Here is a 21154-nt window from a genome sequence, read left to right as displayed (position 1 = left end):
TATCCTATTTATATGCTATCTTGGTTTCCTACTAAAAATATTTTAATGTATTTAAAATAATAAGATAATAATGTGAAGAAAGATATCAGGAATTAATACTATCATTCATAAGTTTGGGGTCGTTAAGATTTTTTATGTTTTTGAAAGAAGTCTCTTATGCTCACTAAGGCTGCAATTATATGATCCAAAATAAAAGTAAAAAAATTGTGAATTATTACAATTTAAAATATTTTTTTCTTTATTTAAAAAATAAAGATGTATTTTTATGTATTTATTTATTTATTTATTTATTATATATTTATAAATGCTTTTTTCTTTTTTTTTGGTTTTATGCAAAAATCTTAATATACCTAAAATATATTATTTTTACTTATTTTTATTTAGCACTTAGACTAGAAATAAAGCACACCTATTACATGATGTCACATCACATTAAACTCTAAATAAGGCACTGAGGCATCCTGTAGTTTCCTTTTTTAATTTGTGAAGGCAGTTTAAATCATAAAAAATATGCTGCCCTGCTAAATTAGCCTTATGTTATTTACATTATAGTTTTATATAGCATGCGTGTAAGAAACAGCTTGACAGGAATAAACAGAACACTCGAATGAAGCAGTTTCATAAGCTAGCATCTACACTTACATCTTAACATATCCTGACAAGTAAAGAAACAATAAAACACACAAACTGCCACGTGCTGGACTGGGTTTGAATATGGAAAACAGAACATGTGCTCAGATTAATGCCTGCATGTCCTTTTATTAAGACCATCAGTCCCATCAAAGGAAGTTGAGCATTTGAAATAAACGAGATTTATTGCTTACAAGTTATTTGTTAATGATTTTGAAAACAGAGCATTTTGAGGCTATGCAGTCATCAGCAGCTTTAATCATGGACTGCAGTTGACCGTAATTGCCTGTATATTGACAACTTCTGTTTTAATTAATTACTTTGGCTCGTTCAGCTCACAGCCATACTTTGTTCTGCTATTTTTGAATCTCAAATGAGTGGGACTGATTGTCAAAGTCTCATAATAACTCAGACTTTGTAAAAGTCAAATAAATAAAAAAAGAGATTAAAGGAGCAGGACGATGTGCTGTAAGAAAATACAAAGCTGTTGTCTGCGTTTTGTGCCAGTGCAGGCATTCATGTTTACTGTTCATGTACAGATGTCATGTCAGTGTTACAGTAAGTATATTGTGCATCTGTAATAAATTTCAGCTTGTGTTTATTATGAATTTCCTCTCTTCCTGTTCTTTTGGTGGTGGGTGGTGCAGTAGGCTGCTTAAAGGATGATTACCAGAAGTTTGCTGGTTTGATCTACACAATGAAGAATCCTTTACATATTTGTACTTGTTCTATTTTGCCTTCACAGATTTTTGGGGAACATCTGGGGAATTCTGTCCAAATATGACTACTTCCCTACTATATATTATGCCAGGAGAAGTGTGCCAGGTGAGTAGCGTGATAAAGTAGTATTATGAAGATTCTAGAAGTTTATCATAGTGATATTAAACTCTACGGCTGATAAGTATAGTAAGAGCGGTCAGGTGATAAATGTCCCATCGCTGTTCCTCTTTCTCAGGTGACTGATATCAGCTCTACTATCCATCATCATTGCTGTGCGTTGTGAAATGGATCTCTTTCTGTGTTTTTCGTCAGGGTACAGGAAGCAGCAGTGGGAACTGCCGTCACTGCCTCTGACACTCGCTGTCACAGCACAGTCATCCAGCATTCACACTTCTCAGCCTGACGAGTCGCTCGCGATGCCACACACACGCTCCTGACAGACACCTCAAACAGACATCATTTCTCAAACTTTTAAACACTGCTCTAGCAAACACTTATTGACTGACTCACTCAGATGACAAGTTTGTGCTGTCTGAAGAGGCAGGTAGAGAATTCTTAATGAAAGTACATGCACCCTTAGTATACACTGATTGCACTGTTTGAGTATTTGGTCACCAAAATATTCCTAATCACAATTGTAATGTAAGTAATTATTTTCATAACATTTTTGTACATGACAATTAAACACATTTGCCTCCCACATTTGAGTCACTTTCTCCTGTTTTATAATTTTGTGGCATACTGCATTTTTCACACCTGGAGACATCAATATTTAATAATTATAGTTTATAATAATTATTTACCTAAAATAATAAAATTTAATTTTAAAAAGTAAATTAATTTACTAATAATATATTATATAATTTATATTATAATTAGTTTATTTTGTAACAGATACTACAGATAGAGATTCAGAGATCATTAAAAAGATCAAAAGTGACAGGAGACCATAACATAATAAATGATGTTCTACTGAACTTTCTATTTATCAAAGAAACTTTTTTTTTTGCAATAGCAATATGATTGATAAGACACCAATGTCTCAATAACAACCACAATAAACTAGACTGCCTTATAACTGAAACTATAACAAATAAAATGTGTATACCACATTTTAGAACATGCATCTGACAAACGTGCACACACACATTCATACAGTTTCCTCAGACCAACACCCCCTCTCACTCTCCAACACACAACGCAGGTCTTCCTACTATTGTCAGATCTAAGACCGCAAGTGCCGATCATTACTCTGGGTCGATTGTCGACATTTCCGGGACAAATTATAAAAAGCAACAGCAGAAATCCACACACCCTGCCATCAGCAGCCGGGCACCTTAAGCCAGCAGGGGTACTGAGGGAGTCACTTGCTGGAATGTCAGTATGGTACAGAAAAAAACACAGAAATGGAAAGAAGGAAGCACAGCAATGGATTAAAAAAGAAGCATGCCTGCCAGTCATAGTGTTTACTTTAGTTCTGATCTCCCTGACAGTAGCTGAACCTTTCAGCTTCTCTCTGAAGGCGCACAGCTTGTGTTCACACTCTTTCTCTTTTTGACCTGTAAACACAAGCCAGTGAATTCAGTCTTTGTCAAACACTGTTCTTAGAACAGCCAGGGGTTCCCCACCAGTTCTGCTAGATTAAAGAAGAGCAGGGGAGGTCAGAGCAGACTGATGGGTGACTGGAGGGACAGATGAAGTGATGGATGAGGAGGGGAGGAGAGATCTGTGCTGCTTCGTCATGCAGCCTCATTCGTTTATGCTGTAATGAGGTGTACGACAGGCCGTTGGATGTCTCTTTGTCTACCCCTCCTTAAAATCCTCTCATCTTTCTCATTCTTTTTCTGTCTTCCTCTTTCTCTCTCTAAGTTCTGCGATGAGGGCACAAGGTCATGAGCCAGGGAAATTCAGGTTAGGTTGTAGGCAGAATAGGTCAATTCACACAGACACGCTAACCAGCCTGTTTCAGGTGAGCTGTAACCCAGCATGCGTAGAGCCCGGACAGCAGACGTGTCAATCCAGCCGTTTTATCGCCGTCCGAGTGTAACAGATCACAATCAGTGAAGCACTGATAACAGCCATTGTAAAGTTGTGAGGTCTGCTCTTATTTCTCTCTCTCTCCTGGCTCAGTGCCTGTGGTGAGTGGATGTTGGGCCGTGCTGCACGGGGCAGGACTGTTGACGGCTGACGGTGGCTTGATGGATTGGTTCCCGTGGAAACAGCCTGCCTGGCCATACATCACCCAGAGCTGAAGCTGATGCCTGAAGCAACATGGGGGAACGTCCACTTGCCATACACACACTAACCCCCCTCACACCAATACTTTAAACTATATTATTCAACATTATTCTTTTTAAACTACCCAGGGAAACACTTCTGTTTGAATATTGTGCCTGATTTCTAATTTGCCTTATTGGGTGAGTGTGTGTTTTTGTGACATTGGAAGGGGGTCGGCTGCTGCGTGGTGGTCTGTCTGGCCTGTTTTTGGAAGGATGAGGGAAGAGGACCTTCCTGTCTCCCTTGTAGGGGGGATGATTTCAGAAGCAGGGGAGTTTAAGCCAGATGTGAGACCTGGTTTAAAGGTCATGGAGTAGCAAAGCTCTCCTTCCTGCAGTCACACACTCGTGCTGTTATTTTCTGCATCTCAAGCATCTTTCTGTCAACAGAGCATCTCTGTCAGCCTGTGTTTTTGGAGTCTCCCTCCCAGCTTCCTGAAGAGGTGAAGACAGAGCTGATGAGCCTGGTGTTGTTTTTACCATCCAGGCTTGTTAAAAAAAATGGTGACATTTCTACAAAATGATATTACATTGCTTCTAGCACATTTGAAAATGAAGTCTTTGCAACACTTTCAAAATGAATTGTGGTGCTAAAATCATGTTTAGTTTTATCCAGCTGGTTGGTGTACATATTGTAGCAGTCTGGGAATGAAATGTCTGGTGAGTTGCAATAAAAGGTTAATGCTGTATCGAGTTTGAAAATATTGTACCATCTACACTAATCCCTACCATAAACCTAACCAATAATGTAAACAATATATAATGTTTCTCAGGAAATACTCATTCTACATTGACTTTGTCTTTGACTCAGCTAAGTGAATAAATGTAATGTAGACTTTGTCAGGAATCGCAATGTTAGTTGTGGGTTGAGGGAGCATTCAGATGCAAATCTGTACATCTCATGTACGTACATACATGACCTGGTCTTTTTATTTATAGCTTAGTTCAAATGAGTGAAGTGAGAAGCAGTAAAGGAAGGAAGAGAAGAAAACTAAAGGGACCTAGAGAAGTGTATAAGATAGACGAAATGCACTTGTGTGGCCCTGTTTGCTTCTGCGCTCAATTACAGAGTGTTTAGAGCGAGGCTAATCTGCCTACACAGCTTGAGAGTGGCACTTAACCTCCTCGTTGAGGGTGTCCAAACAAATCAGAGGTGTGAGAACAAAACAAAGAGCCAACGGAGTGGCAGAGGCACATTTCACACCTCATTTAAAAAAAACAAATTGAATGAATCTTGCCAGATTCACTGTCGGCTAAAGGAACAGTGAATTGAGTCAAGTGCTCATTCCCTCTTTCACTAATCTATAATCTAACTCATTCCTGAATCTGTGCTAAATGACTTGTTCTAACCAGGATAAAAAGAGGGGGCAAGAGAACAAGAGAGAAAAAAAAGCACCAACACCATCAAATTTATGGTTTTCTTCCTGTGAATTCAGGTCACAAAAATGTCCTGCATTTATCCGTGAGGATCTCAGCACAATATATCACATGGACCCTTTATGAATTCATTTACCCAGCCAGAGTTCTCTGTGTACCCGCATTACCTCTGCTTTTTTTTTTCAACACCTCTCAGGAAGCAGCCATGCGATTACCACATAAATCCTGAGTCCTTTTAGAGCAGTTTTACTAATTAACATCCCACTATTCATTGACACTCATACCATGATGCATTAAATATTAAAATAAGGCTGCTAATTAACAAGCTCTCATTTACAATTCAACATCACAATAGGCAAAAATAAACTCTCACAATAAATTCAACCAAAGTAGGCCCATAGTCAAACAGCAATCCTTCTAAATCTATTTTAAAAACACACTATATTCTTCATGCATTTTTAATGTTTCTTCTCCTCGGCAGTTCATGACTTTGACCTCGATACAAAGCACAAACTCTGTATGTGTTTGATCTATTGCACTTGTGATATTAAGTTATGCATGTGATTTTTTGTTGTTGTTTGTTTTGTTTTGTTTATTTAGCAGTGACAACTATGAGCAAGCCAATTCTAGCCAGTTAACCGTCTGTTTATAAAAATATATGCATTTTTTATAAAAATATATTTTATAAAATATATGAAACATTTTAATTGTGTCACATGATCCTTAAGAAATCATTCTAATATGGCATGACAGCAAGGCAGTTGCCTCTTTCTCTCTATGTAAACCTGCTATTTCGAGTGTAATCTTGGTATTCATGCACATGCACGGCCCTGCACTCGGCAAATAGTCATCTCCTCGCATACACACAGACATGCGGGCAGGTCACGGAAAGATGTGTAGAGCGGGCAGAGCAGTGACGCTGTAAACATTTCATTGTAATGGAATTTGTAATTTGATGATGTAGTAATGTAGAGGTCAGGGAATGAGAGCTTCAGTAAAACAGCACACGCTGAGGCTCTCTCCGCTTGTCCTCAACATTTCAGTCCTTGTTGCTCTCATTATTGTAAAAATCACTATGCAGACGTAAATCTCAAGTCTAATTGTTTTCATCCTCAAAAAATTTCAACCGCCAACCTTAAACGATAAGACGAGGAGTGCAGGTGATCAGGGACATCCAGTAATGAGCAGTCAGAGACCGTTAAATATGACCATGCCCCCAGAGCCACCTCTCTATCGCAGTGTGAGACCATTAACAGCATGGAGCACAGCCCTAAATCAGCAGCAATCAGAGCACTGCTGGTCTGGACTTCTCATTACACATACACACACACACACACACACACACATATACAGGCATTGTCTGACCATGCTGCGCCCCAGACACACTCATCTGTCATGAGGAAACACATATAAGGAGATCTGAGAGGAGTGAATGCGAGCAGCAGACCTTATTAATACACACAAGTGCGGGGTCGATAAAAGCCATGTCCAAAGCTATCAGGGGCCCTTTATGTCTTAAGAAGGGCTCAGTGAGCTGACCGTCATCAGTCAGTTTAGTGTGCTATTCCACGTTCTAATGATAGAATCCGCTCTGGGAGAGGAAATGCTGTGGTTTAGTGGTCTTCATGTGGAAGGAAGCAGCCATGTTGTGACAGGACCCCCCTTCATCCCGCATGTCCCGTATCTCTCTCTCTGTCTTTCTCTCTCAGCATACATCTTTCAGAACATGCTGCTGACCTGTGCCCTCTCTTCCTGGCTGGACTCAAATCGTAAACAGACGAGCTGTCTGCCAGGCTCTGCTCTGCTGAGTTTCTTCCATCCCTTCAGCATTAAGTGGCCGAAAGATGTCTGTTAGTCAATCTAAAGGCCAATCAGATTAAGATAGAATTCACTTTAAGGGGAGCTATTATGCAAAATTCACTTTCACATTGGACATAAACGTGTGTTGGTAGTGTGTGTACACATCCACCCTATAATGATAAAAATCCACCCACTCCTTTTTTTAATCCCCTTAAGTAAAAAGCAGTGTCTCACAACTACCTGTTTTCAGCATTGCTGATAATGTGACATCACATTAGCTACAGGCCTCGCCCACGAAAGTTGACAGATACTGCTGTTTATACATAGAACTGGCCTGAGCGAGTTCACAGCGAGTTTATAATGTCTCCCAAGCACTTTAGGTGTTCTGCAACTGGATGTATGAATTCACACAGCTCTCTCCATTTACTCCTGAAATCTCAGCCGCTGAAGACGAGGTGGATTCATTTTGTTTTTGAAGAGGATGCCTCCTCAACTCTACCGAAATTCGTTTATGTCTGTGCAAATTATTTACACTTACTGGTTTGTGAACGAGGGTCAGTGTAAAGCAGTTTTTGCACAAAAGTTTCCCCTGAAGGATGGATCAGTGCCAACTCTTCGTTACCTAGCTACACCTACAGAAGAAGTAAGTATCACACGTTAGTTTTCAAATTGTCTTTCTGAAAGACTCTGTAATGTTGCATAATGTTGCTAAAGCTACCATTATCTGTCTGTTTTAATTGATGCTGCCTTCACGTGCTACCAGAATGATCGTGAATAGGAAAGTGGGAGTTAAAATTGCACAGCTGGATTTAGTCAAGCTCATAATCACAAGCTTATAAAGTTTGTAATAGCATGTGATGGCACCATGAGTTATTTTTTATCTGTGTAATTTATAAAGTGCATTTTTTATGCACAGTACAATCAGATGACTGACTTTTAAACCGAATGCATTTTCTGTAAAGATAAGAGGCTTGCACTAATAGTGGAGTGTTTATTCACAAAGGCTAGCACAAGTATTGCCAGAGCTTGCACTCTTGAAGCTCCTCCCTCTTCCCCGGAGCACCAGCTCATTTGCATTTAAAGGGGAAGACACGAATATGCGTTTTGGCTCATACCCTAAAAGTGGCAATTTTAACAAGCTATGAAAAAATATCTGTAAATTATTTTGAGTTAAAACTTCACATACACTCTCTGGGGACATCAGAGACTTATTTTACATCTTGTGAAAAGGGGCATAATAGGTCCCCTTTAACTGTGTGTGTGTGTGTGTGTGTGTGTGTGTGTGTGTGTGTGTATATATATATGAAATCTAAAATATTTTATAGAAACATTATATTTAGAAAAAATATTTTAAAGCTGACTTAAAAATAATTTACAAGCGTGTTTCATTGAACACTGACCCTGTCTGCCAATGGTCAAACAGAAAACAAAGCAGCCCCCCCCCCCCCCCCAAAACATTCAAATGTCACCACCAGGATTCAAATTAGTAATCGATCAATACGGTATTTCATTGACAGATCCTTCCGTTTCACATTTGGTGATAAATTGGAATTGGTGTGAATTCATTTCCTGTCTGCAGAGCAAATATTTTAAGACTAAGGGACAGGAAAGTTTGATTTGGTAACATTGCCACACTGACAGAAGAATGAGAGAATATGTAAGGAATAAAGCTATAGCTACACTGCAGATATTAAGCCCAATTTCTCACAATGAAAGCCTGTTGAAAAAAGGCAGCCATGCTACAGGGGTGAAGCTTTAATGCCTGGAAGAATTATTACTGCTCAATTACAGATCAATATTGTCCCGTTCGAATATCCACTGATATTCAATAACTGTATCTGCCTTATAATTTCTGCATTTGTCTTTTCCTCCAACCTCCTCTGTTCTAAAGGTACCAGCACTTAAGGCGCTGAGCAATTATGGAAATGGAGCCCAGCATCCCTCCATCGCTCCCACTCAGAACAGACGAGGCGGCAGCGGTTTGACGGCTAATCGATGAGCGCTCTCCTAAGAGCAGCATTGCAACCTCTGACCTCTGTAACCCAAGCATCTAACAGATGACAAAAGGAGAGCTTTATTTGACTGAATTAGAAAATTGCATCATTCCATTTCGCCTCATGGACAGAGAAAAAGAGAAAGGAAAAGACACAGAGAGAAGCGGGAGGTGCAGGCAATGATCATCAATTCAAAAAGAAAATACAAACATACAGGATTCAGGACACGAGAGACAGGAAGTTATGTAAGTGCTGGTACTGTGGTTTTGTATCACTGCCTTCCTCTAAACGCTATACGTTAATTTAGCTGTCTTTATCTGTTTTCAGCGGCATTGTCTTGGTCTCAGTCACTTACACTAAACATTCAACATGTAATCTGCTCAGGAGATAAAACTCAGCCTGTCAGAAAAGAAGAATAAGGTAATTGGGTGGTATACAGGCCAGCTGTTCAGCTTTTTTTCACAACAGAGCAGAACAGCAAACAGTAATAAGTGCCAGATTAGCCCTCTGTGGCTTCTAAAGCCAAGTCTTTATACCTCATCTTTGAAGCAATTCACCCAAAAATGATGATTCTGCCATCTAACCACTGCATAAAGATGAGATTGGTTTTTCGTTTGTTTCTCTCACAAAGCTATTATATGGCTGTAGAAGGCTTAATAAGTGCCATCGACCATATGTTTTTGTCCTTTCATGAGTTTGACATCACATTATGTCATTGTATGGAAAAGAGAAACCATTCTGCTAGATACACATTTTGTGCTCCACAGAAACACGAAATCATTGTTCGAGTGACATACGGATGAGTACGGTAGATGATGACAGAATTTCCACTTTCCAGAAATGCTTATTTAAGCAGCAAGAATGAGAATTAGAATAGACAGTATAAAAATGTATTGTGACACTGAAGACTGGAGTAATGGCTGCTGAAAATGCAGCTTTTCTATCACAAGAATAAATTACATTTTAAAATATATTCACCTAGAAAATTGTTATTTTAAATAGCATTTCACCATATTACTGTTTTTACTGTATTTTAAAACAAAAAATGCAGCCATGGTGAGCATAAGAGAGTTGGAGCAATTAATTAATGTGAATAGTCTTTCCTGACAATAGCGTGATATATGTGCAAACTGAAGTGTACCGGACATGTTTGTTGTTTTTGGGCTCTGGTGCCATGCTGTCATGACTCAGGGTGGAGGGGAGTGCTAAAACAACAATGCAGACCACAGTGGTAGGCTGTAGTCCACTTCCTGTGGGAGTCCACACTGGGAAGTATTAAATGCACGACACGACCATCCTAAACAAAACAACACTCCCTATAATTCTTAAACATTTGTGACTGACAGCTGTGCTGTATTATGTAATTTGAGTTTAAAATGACCTGTGTGTAAAAGTGGCCATGATGTGTTTTCATATGAGGTTGCGGCATCCTAATTTGCACCTAGTAAAGAGGGGGCATATTTTCTCTCCTTTCCGCTGTGTTTCTCACTTTCTCTCACCCTTTCTCTTAGGTTTAAAATCTCCTGCACAGAATGCCCTAAATAGTTGATGCACTGCCTCTGGAGAACTGGGACATAATTCATTTGGGTCAGTTTGGCTCTCGCATCCCCTTCACGAACATCTGAACAAAAGCAAACAGAAACACGATCAGGCAGGGAGTCAGATTTAGGCTTCATAAAGAAAGAACAAGAGAGAGACAGTGGATTTTCACTTGGCTGAAGAAAAAGAAAGAGAGCAACAGGGTTTCTAAAGCCTACCGCTTACAATACTTAGGCAGCTGACTTCTATGAATGCATCTTAACTGAGTGATTGATTAGGAATGCATAAATAGAATACACATTTTAAATAAAGTATTCATTATATATTTATTTTTTTATGTAATTTTAAAAATGCATTTTTATTATTTAGTTTTTTTAATGTATTAATATATTTTTAGGAATACTTTTTATATGGAAGACATATTTGTTTTACCTACAAATGTTATTTCTGACTTTAAATTTCATCATTGTGACTTTATTTCCTATATTTTTACAATGAAATGTTTTATTTACAGAAGTCAAAACAGGCTTTCAAAATTAATTTATTATATCTTATATATTGAATTAATTTAAAAGTATACTGTATATTTTCTTTACTTCTGAATTCTCAAAAAAAAAGTTAACATTGTAAAAGTTTTGATCAGTTATGCATCCTTGTTGAATAAAAGTACAAATTTATTTCAAAACAAAAATAATAAACTGACCCTAAACGTTTGAACAGTTGTGTACTTATAATATAATATCACATATCTAATTTGTATTATTTGAATTTAATATATATATATATATATATATATATATGTATGTATGTATGTATGTATGTATGTATGGTATTTATTTGTTCATTGAGCTCATCATACAATGCATTCTGGAACTGTCCTCCATAGAAGTTACATGTGATGCTGTTTTACAATTTGTGCAAAATGAGGTGACTTGGAATGAGCATTTTTGGAACCACAGAGGTAGTTCACTAGGTTTCGAAATAAACCCTGGTTGTGTACTTTTTGAAAAAGCACATATAAAAAGGACACACTTCTCCAAACTCTTCTACAATGTCCCCGTAAAAGAGATGCGCAGACAGGAGGTCAGGTGAGCTCTAAGGCAAGGTGAGAATCCAGCTTTGAATGCACCCAGAGATGAACTAACATGTCCATCTATTTTTCATTCTCGGACCCTTTTGTGATTCAGAATACCCTTCACAGCCCTTTCGTTCTCTCTCTCTTTCTCTTCATCCAGCACTCACAGAGCTGTAACCTGAGTCATCCATTTAGCCTGCCAGGGGCCACATCTCTCTCTCTCTCTCTCTCTCTCTCTCTCTCTCTCTCTCTCTCTTTCATTGTTTGTTTCTAAGTGTATGTGAACAATGAATGATAACGTTAGCACTTGTGTGTAGAAGTGGACCCTGACATCACTTCACGCAGGACTTCAAGGCAACCTGGAGAACATTCAAGCTATTAATATGGACGAGATTAGCATTTTTATTTCTACATGCACATCAATAATAGCTCTCTGGCACTACATCATTCATGTACCAAGAGCATGCACTACACTTACCAAAACATGTAAGTCAGCAGGTAATACTTATTTGTAATTCATACAACGCTAACGCCCAGAGCGGGGTTGGAATAGACAGACGCAGAAGCAGAGACAGAGAGGCTGAGGTGCGTCTTTCAGAGAGTGAGCGGTCCTCTTTCCTCAGCAAACACTAAAACACTGAAATCTGATTTCGTATGGAGGATGAAACAGATGAGAAATGAGAGACGCCTCCACCAGCTTCTGCTAGACAGATGTGTGTCTGTGTGTGTTTGTGCACACTTTCTTTCCCAACCCCCAACTGTGCAAAATTAAGCAAAAGTGTCAGACTTTTTATTTATCCAGTTTATGTTATGGGCTTCTTAACTAGCTTAACCAGTGTGTCTCCAGTGGTCAACCAGCTTCATGAGAAGAACCATCCCAGGTAAAAAAAATAAATAAATAACAATAATTTGTTCTAAGAATGTTTTGCTTACATTTCCAATATATTCTAAAAAGGTTACTTTTTTAATGTTTAAAAGACACATTTCTTGGTTATGTTAACTTTTGTTTTTAACTTTGAGAGAACCTTTCCAGAACGGTAGCCAAAGTTATGAGAATGCTCCAGCTGGGATGCTGGTTGACCATCATTTTTTCGGCCACCATGAAATTTCATGTTTGTATAAACTGTTTCACATTCAGCCGTGCAAAAAAATCTCTCTAATCATTAAATGATCTTGTGCACTCCTAGCCGTAAGTGTTTAATTCAGTGCAGATTGTATTACAATAGCATAAGCACAATAATACATGTTGATTGTGCACGTAAGTGAGCTTGAGCACATAAAGAGAGAGAAAGAGTGAGCGTGTGTGTATAAAGAGAGCTAGTGTCCACTACAAGATGAAAGCCATTGACATTTTAAAGCAGCTTCGACCTCTGCCTGCATCTGGCTGTCAATCACAGTTACCCAAAGTCCCCTGAGGCAGATTTGCCCAGCCCCAGGAAAAAAAGATGGTGAAAGAGAGAGAGAAAGGAAGAAACATCAGGAACACAACAGGGAGGGAGCTCCAGGCCAGCCCAGTGAAGCCATCAACACCTTAGGGCTGCATAATCATCCGCTATTTAGCAACTCTGCTGGCCTCCAATACATATTCACTGTACACTACAGTTCCCACAATCCTCTGCCCTAAGATCCAAATATACAGGATGCCAATCACATTGTTGAGTACTGATGGTGTGCTTTGAGATACGACAATCCAAAAGCTGGCAATCGTAACCGTGATGTACGGAATATTGACGGAGAAAGATAATGATTAGTTTTAGTGATAGACCTCTCGGCCATCTTACTGCAACTCCTGTCTTTATTGCCAAAAACTAAAATCACTGTTAATAATTTCAAAAGGATAGTTCACCTAAAATAACTAATTTTTAATGTGATTAATTGAAAATGTTCTGCTTTTCACACAAGCTATCTTATGGCTTCAGGAGACTTGGAATATAGTGCATGAGTCATATGGACCATCAAGATACTTTTATGGTGATCAAAATCATTAGTTCTGAGACTGCCAGGATGCTGAACATCCTCTATTGAGTTCTACAGAAGTAAGAAAGTCATAGTGGCTTGCATGAGGGTGTGTAAAGTAACTGATGACAGAAATTTCTTTCTCAAGTGAGCTGTTCTTTTAACGGTTCCCAATGTAGATTGAATTGACAGGGCATGGCTTAGAGTTCAGATAGATATTTTTATTAGGCAGGGTTTGTGTAGGGTCTAGCAATTATAGGAGACATAAGGTGTAATGTAGTTAGTCTCAGACAGTACAAACAAGATGTTTGCAGGCAGGCACAGTCCAACACTCGTGCCCAGTAGCAAAAAGCACGTTCAGTGGTAAAAAAAACAACAAAAAAAAAAACATATTTGAGCAGTGTCACCCACTGAAAAGACTTGGTATTCTGCATGATACTACTGAAACACGCACGTTCACACAAACTAAGACTGATCTGGACACAGACACACAAAGTCCTCCATTGAATACTCTTGCTCTGAGAGGTCTAAACATCTCACCCCTCAAGGTAGCAACACAGGAGGTGTGCTTAAACAAGTGATTAGGTCTTAAAAATGGACCCTATTTAAGTTCTTAATGCACATCTATAGTCTTATTGATCGATCACTGTCCTACATTTTTTTTTGTTTTTGATGTATGACACAATACAGAAGAAAAAAATCATCACTACTTTACATACTGTTAACCAACAGCCAAACAGCTAAAAACTAAGCACTTGTCGATCTTAAATTCCTATAATTCTCTATTAAATCCGAAATAAATAAATAATAAAATGTTAATAACAACCCCATTCTTCATTTGCATCACAGCGTGGAAGTGAAATGGGTTGGGAATGCCATTTCACATTGATTTAACAATACTTTTCATGGTCTTTACCTGAATTGAATGAGAATAAATAGCAAAGTACAGGCTGAAGATGACATGATTGTGGTGATAAAAATAGAACAAAGAGAAAAGGAGAGAGACAGATGGATGATAGGGGAAATGACAATGTGTGTGCTTGCGTTTAAAAAGAAAGGTGATCTTCATGTGGAGTAAGGGAATAGGGTGGGAGCTAAGAGAAGGGGTATAAAAAGGCACATCTGTGCTTAACTTGCTCCAGGGCAAGTCTGTTCCCTCTGACACCTTCTAAACACACACACATACTCGTGTTCACACACTTCCAGAGTTATTAGTTTCAGTAATGGGGACACTTTTATTTATTTTATTTTTTTTACAATAAACTATCATTAGTGAACAATGAGTGCTTAACGGTTACAAAATCTCTCTTTTTCTCTCTTTTATTTTCATTTTTAAGACTCACAAGACAAATATTTTCATGGTGCTTATAAAATCGATGTACCATGTAAAGTATTATATTTGTTTCTAAGAAAATGTAATGAAAATAGGGGAACCCAGGCCTGCCGGTAAACTAAATTAGCATCTAATGCAAATGAGTGGGGTGCTTAATGGTGGAACAGGTGCAGTCAGGGCCCCTAAATGAGATAAATGAATAAAACATCCCTGGGCACGCCTGTGAAAGCTGACACAAAGTCAATGGCATGAATTATTCAGCAGCCAGCCGAGGATGCGTGCTGCTGACCTCTCACCACAGGAAGTGCATCCCAAACACAACAAACCACAACAATGGACTTCAGACACGGGGGTTCCCTCTGTGCAGCGCACACACAAATACACACACCCACTACACAATTCTAAATATAGATCTATGAAATCTTCATTGGCCTCTCCATATGGAAGAGAGAAATCAATATAGAATGTGTTTCATGCAAAAAATCATGTTCTTAATTTTGACTTTTTCTCTCTTTTCTTTTTTCTAGGAAAATATCTAAAAAAAATTTCAACAAGATCAATTTACTTTAGAGTGAAAATTGAGTCTGAACCTCAGATCTTTGTCAGATTTTTGCTTAAAGCAAGAAATCAAACAATTTTCCAAGGGTAACAAAAATAAAATTACTGAAATTCAATACAAATTCCATTAAAATTATTTAATATTTTATGCAATTAAATTATTTGTATTTTTAATATTTTATTTAAATATTTAGAGTTATCAAAAAGACAAAAAGAAAATGATAAAGAAAATAATTTGTCTTTAGTAAGGCATTGCAAGAGCAAATAAATATTCAGAGATGTTGTTCACATATTTTAAAGTATTTATTTATTTATTATTTATTTTCATTTAAGGCCATGGCTGATAATTTGTTCGAGTATCTCTCTCTCTCTGTGTGTGTGTGTGTGTGTGTGTTGACAGAACTAATAGGATTACCCCAATGTCCCTGCATGAGCGCATCCAGTGGACAGAGGCAGAGACGGGATGTTTTCCCAGCGTGTCCTTTACAGAGAAATCTGAGGCTGCTTAGAGTAAACTGAGAAAACATCAGGTTTAATGTTAATAAGTTGAATTTGTGAGCTTGCAGCTAAGAAAGTGAGTGATTGGGAAAGCAGAGTGCATCTGTTGCTGCAGAACTAGACAGGAAGCCGCCCTGAAGCTGCGGTGACATCACCTTCCCCGGGAGGAGCACTTCCTGTCGGACATTCCTCAATCAACACACACACACACTCGTGAGGAAATGGCATACATCAACAATACTCTCCATATGAGCACACACAAACACGCGGTCTCACCCACATACAAGCTTCTTAAAACAACACCAGTCTAATTTCTGTCACCAGTAGTGTGTGATAATGAGAAATGAGTTTGGTTATTTTTCTTGGAGTGAAATAACATTGTTCTCATTGTGGAGTGTGGATCAGTGGATCAGTGATCTGGCTGATCCGTGGCTCTTATCAGTGAGAGCAGAGGAGGAGACTCTGCCTGCCAGGGTTTCCAGCACTAGCCTAAAGAGCTGATCAGCCTTTCCAGAGATCACAACCTTATGCCTTGTGCAAGAAAAACAGACTGGACAAGCAGAGAGACGGAAGAGCACTGAGTAAAGCAGAGAGAATAGCTGTGTTTTTCCATGTGTTCCTGACCTATGAATTCATGGACTAAATTATCCATTATTGCGAATGTAATTTATGCAAAAAAAAATAAAAAATGAATTTGCAAATAAAGCAGAATAACCATCACGTGTATTAAAGAACTCCAATCTGTCAGGTGCAGGAAAAAAAATACACAATTACAACAACAATTAAGAAAAGTTTGAGGTCGGAAGGATTTTTTTTCTTGAATTAAATAAATACTTTTATTCCGAAAGGACATATTAAATCAATCAAAAGTGACAGTAAAAACATTTATAATCTATAAAAAAAGTTTTTCTTTCAAATAAATGCTATTCTTTTGAACTTTCTATCTGAAAACAAAATAACAATAAATGTTTCTTGAGCTGAGCACTAAATGTTAGGATGATTTCTGAAGGATCATGCAACTATTTTTATCAAATTAGCTTCAGTGAATAAAAGAGACTTACTAACTCCAAACTTTTTATCAATAGTGTAAGGACAAGTTGTAGCCACTGGTAAAACTATTTTGATTTTAAGTTTTCAAGCATATTTCTGGCAAAGTCACATCGCATTTAGAAATAAATAGTAAGTAAATGTATTTATTTGTTTATTCTTACAGAATAAAAAATATATTCACCTCAAGCTATTTTTAAATCATTATAAGGATGTTTTCATAAAGCATGCATAAAAATGTGTGGATAGAGACCTGTGTTTTGATTTTTTGTGTGTTTAATCTATTTCAAACATAACATATTTCAAACAGTATAAAACATAATTCAATTTTTTTTGTCTTATTTTGATGACAGTGGAAACTAAAACCAACTTACCACAGTTGTACAGCAGTAAATTGAAGTTTTAATTACTTTGTTTAAATAATATAAATGTAATTAATAAGTAAACTTAAATTAAGTACAGTATATATCAATGTGACATTCCCATTTAGACACCTGGATAAATGTGTGTGTTTGTGTGTGTGTGTGTGTGTGTGTGTGTGTATGAGAGAGAGAGAGAGAGAGAGAGAGAGAGAGAGAGAGAGAGCAACAGAGAAGTAAAGTGGGTGTTCTGTATAGAGAGGGGGTAAAGACAGAATGGTAGAGTTGTCAGGAAAGGACAGCACACACAGGGCCACATACATAGGCACGGGCGAGTGGAGAGGAGTGCATGCTCTTCTTTGGGAATCGTCCAGGCAGATGATGGGATTGTTGACAGTGTGCTGCATATCTTTAACCCTGTATTAACTCGGAACAGCAGAGCTTGGCCTTTTATTATTCCTGCACCCGTTTGTGCTTAAATAGGCCACACATATACATCTATACACAAGCACATGTGTGCACATACACACACACACACACTCTCTCTCTCTCTCTCTCTCTCTCTCTCTCTCTCTCTCTCTCCAGGAAGAGACATCGTCACTGCATAGAGCACATCACCTTTCAGCAGCTGTGACAGCCCAGCCTGAAGAGTCACGCACACTTTTTAAAGGCCAACGCACACATTTCCCTTCACTCTAACTTCCTGTGTATCTCTTTTAGCGTGAAAGACTCAGCAGTTAATTTTCGGAGAGAAGGCAGAAACATGTTTACCGCAAATTATTTCATTCACTCTATAATTGTCATGGCTCACACACACAGATGCTCATGCTGAGCTCTCCGCAGTCTCTCAGTCTTAATTGCCACACAATAGGTCTACAGACCGGACAGGATTATGTTAACAATGGGAGCTCCAGCCTGTGAGGATCACTCTCTGGCCACTGATTCAGAGAACAGCTCTGTGAAATAGAGCCCCCTAATCCAATAATGCAAACATACTGCAAGAATATAATGCTGCTCACTGTCTCTTTCCCAACTATCCAGTCTTGAGGTGCAGTTTTATTGCTCAAATATTGCTCCTTTAAAGCTCAGCAGACTAGATATTTTTTAATGAAAGAAATTAATAATTAATTCAACAAGAGTGCATTAAATTGATCAAAAGTGACAATAAAGGCATTTGTAACATTACAAAAGATTTCTATTCCAAATAAATATTGTTCTTCTTAATTTTCTAAAAAAAAGAAAAACTGAACAGTAGTTTATATAATAATTTTGTTTTTAAACAAACTGCAGATGACAAATAAATTGGCAGCATTCTATAATGCACCATGAGGGGCTGTTCACACAGGATTATAGCGTCTATCTGGACAATTTTTAATTGCGTAAACAGGGGTTAAATGGATGTTTTTCAGCATCTAAATCCATCGGCACTGTGTTTTAAAGCTGCTATATCACTTTAAAAGAGGTTTAACTTTTAGAAATATGTTCTATTGCATTCTCATGCTGTTTTTTAATAAAATAGCACATCCTGTGTGAGCAGCCCCTAGCAGAGCAGGAGCAAAAATTGTTCTGTGAAAGCACCCTGTGAAACATTACTTCCTGTTCTGCTTCCATGAGAGCTGAGGGTCTTCTTCTAGAAGGTCAAATCTAGCCAGCAGTATAGTTGTGAGCAAAAGACCTCCATTAAATATTCAGAGAAATGGCACATCAACCCTTTCCGTGTTGATTTCCATCCTTTGCTATGTTATGTCTTCATGAAGTGGATATCCAGATGTTGAAGATTACATTACAAATAAAGTCTTCCAGTGGGGTCAGGGCTTACGACCGAGCAAAAAGCCACAGAACTCCCACGGTTAGCGCGGGAACTCTGAACTTTCTGCACTCTGAAATCACTATCTGTGTTTAAGAGTATCCATGGTGATGAAGGCATCAACTGCAATGTTCCCAGGGAGATAGAACGACACCTTTCTCCATTACTGTACGGCTTATTGAGCTTCAATTACTCCTAACACACACAATAATAAGAGAGAAAGAAATCGAGAGAGAGAAATCGAGAGCGAGAGCTTCTAAGGGATGTGAAAAAGATGAAAAAGGAGGCAGTGAAAAGGTCTCCTATTAGATGTCACTGGCCTTTTGTGTCCATGTCAGTGAGAGCATTATTAAAGTATTTGAAATAATCTTACTGGGGCATTAACAGAGCTCAGAATATTAAAGAGGAGAAGAAAAGGAGAAGACGAGGAGTCAATCACGACACACATACATTTACACATGAAATGAGATTAGATAAGAGCCATCCAACGTAAACTAAACACACCCTCTGAGAAGAAAGCTAGCCAGTTTAATTTTCACGTGAGTAATTCAATTTACCCCAAACAGATTTTCAAAAGCTTCCCAATGACTACAAGAACTCGAACCTGGTCCCGTGAGCGCACGTCTCGCACTGCAGTGGTAAGATTTGTTCTTTTAAAAGTCTAATAAGTCATTGTTAGTTGTCTTTATTTCTCTGACATTCCTCTGGTTTCGCTGAAGTGGCCTGTTGTGCCGTCTTATGAGAGGAACCTAATTAGGAAATCACTTTCATTACTCTTCCAGAGAAATTAGCGCTAGCCTTGCTAATTACTGCTGTAAAACCTAATCAGCTCTTTGAAACAAGACCACACTAATGAGCTCTTATTTATCCAGCTAAATAACTTCAAGGGAAGGAAGACGTTCAAAATCATATTTTTGATGAATTTGGGAGCGCGCACTCATCTGTGCTTGCTGTAATTGATTCTGTTCCATCTTGCGCCTTGTTTGTTGGGAACCCTAGAATGTGAACGCGGCCAAGAAAATATTGAGAGTTCCAGAAAACTCTTCCATATTTCCCCCCTCTCGTTTCAAATGACCTATTTTGCCAGCTTGGAGAGACACGTGACTAATAGGAAGCTGTTACTAATTCTTTTTTATTCGCAGGCAATTAGCGATACCCTCGCACCTGAGCCTAAATTAGTCTGCGGTGACCTCGAGCGCAGCTGCCTGACTTCAGCCAGACCTTAAATACAACCGTTCAGACCACAAACAGCTATCGCAGCGCTGCAACAGAATCTAAGGAAACAGACAAACTTTATGTAGGGAAACAAACAAGAAGAGTAAGTGATGGGCAGTGTGTTAGTGTGAGCGTATGCATTGGGTGGAGGTGATGCCACGTGGCATTGAAGGGCTGCAGCTGTCTTTGTAAGCTGTGAAGCGTTCTAGCCCAGTGGAGCAGAAATGGGCCAGCTGCACAGACACAGCAGCCAGGTAGAAGCCTCTCTTACTCTATTACAAACACACACACACACACGTTACACTATTGTTGGCAAAGCCGCGGTGAACCTACAGCTGCGTTCATCTGATAGCACAGGCCACTGACTTATTAACACACAGATGAGAACACACCTTTGACACTTAACCGCACTTTAATCTGCAGAAATCCATGCTTAGTTTGCTTGCACTATGGCACAATCGAGTCAGAAATTTAATAGTCTCGCCCTCAATAATAACGTGACATGGTTGTATGATCTTTTAAACAAAAACAGTAGGAGATGCAGTTCACTGCACACGCTGCTGCCTCCAGAAGTCTTACACATCTTCACTGCTGATTATTCATATATGCACACTTCAGAGCACACTACATACTCAACAACCCTGACAGGGCCTCAAAACAGCCTAGCCCGATCACTAAACAATTACTCTTTTGCAAACAAATGGCTTCTGGTCCCAGGAAGGCTTTTTTATGCTTGTTTTCCTCATTGATGGTGAAATCTTTGAACTGCTGCCTTTGATTTGTAACATTTTATACTGAACAATAGAGCATTTAAAGTGATACAGAGCAGCCGCAGAGATTTGAATTTATTTAGTGCATTATCTCTGTAGTGATGCTACAACTTCATTAAACAGAGGCTCGTATTTAACTTCATATGAATTAAAACAAGTTGTATAGGTAATTACATTTATTTCTGTGATGGCAAAGCTGA

The 21154-nt window shown here is 38.5% G+C and overlaps 1 protein-coding gene and 1 long non-coding RNA gene across 3 annotated transcripts in view; one reads left to right on the top strand and one right to left on the bottom strand.

The window, feature by feature from the left end:
* Window positions 1–21154, top strand: part of LOC132114224 (uncharacterized) — a 534277-nt gene that overhangs the window by 430368 nt on the left and 82755 nt on the right. The window lies entirely within an intron of this gene.
* Window positions 1–21154, bottom strand: part of LOC132113679 (transcription factor COE1-A-like) — a 129213-nt gene that overhangs the window by 91808 nt on the left and 16251 nt on the right. The window lies entirely within an intron of this gene.

Source organism: Carassius carassius, chromosome 33, assembly GCF_963082965.1.
Source record: "Carassius carassius chromosome 33, fCarCar2.1, whole genome shotgun sequence".
Taxonomy (NCBI): Eukaryota; Metazoa; Chordata; class Actinopteri; order Cypriniformes; family Cyprinidae; genus Carassius; species Carassius carassius.
This window is presented reverse-complemented; position numbering and strand designations above follow the sequence as displayed.